This window comes from Eptatretus burgeri, chromosome 16, assembly GCF_056783735.1.
Source record: "Eptatretus burgeri isolate ZD-2024b chromosome 16, Ebu_testis_v1, whole genome shotgun sequence".
NCBI lineage: Eukaryota > Metazoa > Chordata > Myxini > Myxiniformes > Myxinidae > Eptatretus > Eptatretus burgeri.
The window spans coordinates 43,764,066-43,768,142 of NC_140976.1; the positions used below are offsets into that span (position 1 = coordinate 43,764,066).

The following is a 4,077-nucleotide window of genomic DNA, read 5'->3' on the forward strand; positions in this document are numbered from 1 at the left end:
CTGTGAGGAAGATTGAGTCCCTTGGTGAGGAGCAGTACACAAAGTTTGTTGAATAAAGACTGGAACTATGCACGAAGCCAGTTACAGAAACACTGCCCAAGAACAAGTTGCCACTCTTCAGTCGGCCACAGACCAAGACGCAGTCAAAGCAGCAGATCCAACTCGCCGCAGTGAAGAGTGACTGTAGTCTCTTCTCGAGGCTGCATATTGCCTGCCAATAAAGTGATGGGGATCTGGACCAGTTCTTCTGCCACGAGAACCAGGCAGCCCCACCAGCATTATCAACAGGAGGAAAACTGCGCCTTGGAGTCAAAGCAGATCTACTACACTGCCTGAAATCAGACCAACCAGAAATCACAAGCGCACCTGGGGTTGATGCCACAATCCTTGACGGAGCAGCTATTGTTCAAATGCTCAATCCTGTAACGGCAAAGATCTTTGAAGAGTATGTGAACACAGTCTTTGCACCTTACATCTCCACTCAACTCGAAAAGGTCAACAGACTCGACCTCATCTGGGATGTGTATCTACCTGACAGCCTGAAAGGCACGACCAGACAGAAGAGGGGCAAGGGCATCAGGAAGAGAGTGGCTCCCTCTACCGTCATGCCTAAGAACTGGAAGGACTTCCTTCGTGTGGATCAAAACAAGACTGAGCTCTTTGGTTTCCTGTCACGAGAGGCCATTCATCTTCCAATAGCAGATGGCAAGGAAATGTATGCAACATGTGGAACTGAGGTCCTGTGCTCTCCTGCCGAGTCCGACTTGACCAGCCTCGCCCCATGTTCACACGAGGAGGCGGACACTCGCCTGCTTCTACATGTGGCAGATGCTGTGCAGAAGGGGATCAGGAAGGTGGCCATACGCACTGTGGATACTGATGTTGTGGTACTGGCTGTGGCTTCATTCAACAACATCAATCCTGATGAGCTGTGGATAGCTCTTGGTACTGGATCCAGCTTCCGGTACAAAGCTGTTCACCAACTGGCTGCCGCCATGAACCCAAGACAATGTGCTCCTCTCCCCATCTTCCATGCCCTCACAGGGTGCGACACTGTGTCTTCTTTTGCTGGCAGAGGGAAGAAGACTGCCTGGGAGATTTGGAAAGTGTTCCCACAGGTGACTGATGCCTTTGAAGAACTCTTACGCATGCCAAGTGATGTCAGTGAGGAGTTAATGTCACTGCTGGAGCGCTTCGTTGTGCTGATGTATGACCGCACCAGTGACACCATGGAAGTGAACGATGCTAAGAAACAGCTCTTCGCACACAAGTCTAGGGCTCTAGAAAACATTCCCCCAACGCAGGCAGCACTCCAGCAGCACCTCAAGCGTGCATCTCTCCAGGGCAACTGCTGGAACCAAACTCTGGTCCTGAATCCAGAGTTACCAATCCCATCTGACTGGGGCTGAACAAAGGAGGCCTCTGGGTGGCAGCCTCTTTGGACGACACTGCCAGAGGCATCAAAATCTTGCCACGAACTGATCCACTGCGGCTGCAAGAAGGGATGTACCGGCCGCTGCAAGTGCACCAAGGCTGCACTCAAGTGCACTGCATTATGTGCATGTTCGGGAGACTGTTAGGTGCAATCATACACATTTATATTTATGCGTTTATATGGATAATGTGTGTATTACATGTACTGGTATGTACTATACATGTGTCCGAGGTAACTGACCTCACTGTACTTTAAGCTTCTAGACTATGTTCAGTGCACATTGAAAATTAAGGTTGCACAGATGATCTTACAACACGATTTCATGCAAGCTGTTCTGGACACCACAATAACCTAAATATGTATTTCAATAAATTTGTTTTCTGAGGTCACCGACCTCATTTAAAGCACTTTTTCAGTCATGGTTGCATCCTGTGATTATGTATAAAGGCTCTCCAGAAGATAAAGGGAACAACACATGGCAACATACCTTTTTAATGATTCCGAAAACAGAAAAACTGCACCAGAATCGTGAAAAAATGACAATTTCAATGTAATTGAGGTCATTGACCTCTCACTATCCTCAGGAGGTCAAATCTGTCTTACCTCCCGATCTGAAAATGAAGCTTATGGTATGTACTAACACTGGTAAAAAAAATTTCATGCTTTAGTCATAATTTGCACAATTGTTATGATTATCTGCTGCACTATCACTTATGAATCTCTGAAAGTTTGATGAAAATCCGTTTGCCCATCTCTGAGAAAAATGGTTACACACACACATGCACCCATGCACACACACTTCTCTTATGGTATAAATGTCTGTTCTTCATTGCAAGGCCCACGAGCCACTGGCGGCTCCTGGTGACCTAAAGTGCGGCCCCTAACGTGTGGCCGATATAATTAATACACAAATGTGAAAACACCACATAACTAGAAGGGCACTCGGTGGAGCGCATACCTCCGCCACATAAAGCCTGATCCACGATAACATAGCAAGCCCAATACATTTTTGAAATATCATGCTACACAGTACTGTATCGTTTTTGGCCCTATGTCAATGGTGAAGAATCACTGTAAAAATTAAAAACATCTCGTATCCGGATTTGGATCTTCACCAATTTCGAATCAGGTTGTCCTTGCGACACACCCAACCTGTCCACCACGTTTCATCCGAATCCGTCCACAACTTTTCAAGATATCGTGGTATATATCGGTTTCGCCCGATCTCTCAATGGTGAAGAATCACTTTAAAAATTCTAGTAGCCAGATCCGGATCTGGATCTCCACCAAAATCTATTCAGGTCGTCCTTGTCACACACCCAACCTGTACACAAAATTTCATCCGGATCCATCCACAACTTTTTGAGATATCCTGTACACAAACAGACAGAGAGAAAGGGGTGAAAACATAACCTCCTTCACCTTCGGTGGCGGAGGTAATAATCTGTCATAAATGCCATCAAATCGACCTAATTGTTTCAAATGAGTGTTCCAACATGAAGCATAAAAGTAACATAACTACATCAGTAGATGACAGAATACAAACAATTATGCACGCAGCTCAGTTAACCACAATTAAGACGAAAGAGTACATGAGGGCAGGGCCTAATAGCAGCCATTATGGAGTCCTGCAGGCGGTGTGGTGGTTCTCACAACTGATGCCTTATTGGCAAAAGAGGCCCTTCTCTAAAAAATAGTGAAGATCACTGGTATAAATAGTCAGAAGAAGGCCTTCACCAAAAAAAAAGAGAGAAAAAAAGATATGCTAAGCTATTTATGCACCTTCACACAAAATCACTGGTGGATTGGAGCAAATTAAGTTGCTATCATCAGACAGAATTAATTTGTGGTTATAATATATTTTGCTTCCTGCAGGTGTGTGGACCAGCGACTCTTGGCCTATACACCGACCATGTGTAAATATACATGTATACGTCCAATATTCTCCAAATTCCCCTCAGGTGAGTATTAAACAATGCTAGCAACCGTGATGAATGGGGTTACACATCAAATAAAGGTCACAATTGGACCGTAAGTGTCGGGAGCAATATCACATGTCACACTTGAAGTTATGGATGGGAGAAATCACATATGAGGCCCCAAGTTATAAGTTATAAACGATCCGTATACAGTCTATCATCTGACGGCTAGAAAATTTGGACAGGCAATGGGATAAATCATTAATGCGTAAAGACTCATTTAAACACGTGTATTAGCTAAAGATCATTGTGGTTTGAGCCAGCGGTCAACCGAGAGGCTAAGCAAGTCGATAAGCATTGAATGCCTCAAAGACGTCAGGTTTCCTTTCAATAGTGTTAAACAACGGTAGCGACTTTAAAAAGGTAAATCGTACGTTAGACAGAACTGACTGAATAGTTTGTGGTTTTAATTATTTCTACTTCCGGAAGGTGTGCGTGTGCCCCACAAAACACCCCGATTAGCGGTTTATACACCTTAACTTGGGAGTTTATCCAAGGCAGAAACCCCCTTGAAAAGGGGGGGGGGGGCAGATTAAGTCACTACAACCTCTGTCGTGTGACCCCTCGTCCTCATCGCAAATTTGGCTGAGTTTGGATAAGTAACGACCGAATGTAGACTCCAAAAGTATCGCGGTCAGACACCAAATTGCGTATTTTTGTATG

At 44.9% G+C, this 4,077-nt stretch overlaps 1 pseudogene; it reads left to right on the plus strand.

The window, feature by feature from the left end:
- The first annotated feature begins 274 nt into the window (after window positions 1-274).
- Window positions 275-1,665, plus strand: LOC147010986 (uncharacterized; annotated as a pseudogene).
- Window positions 1,666-4,077: the final 2,412 nt, after the last annotated feature.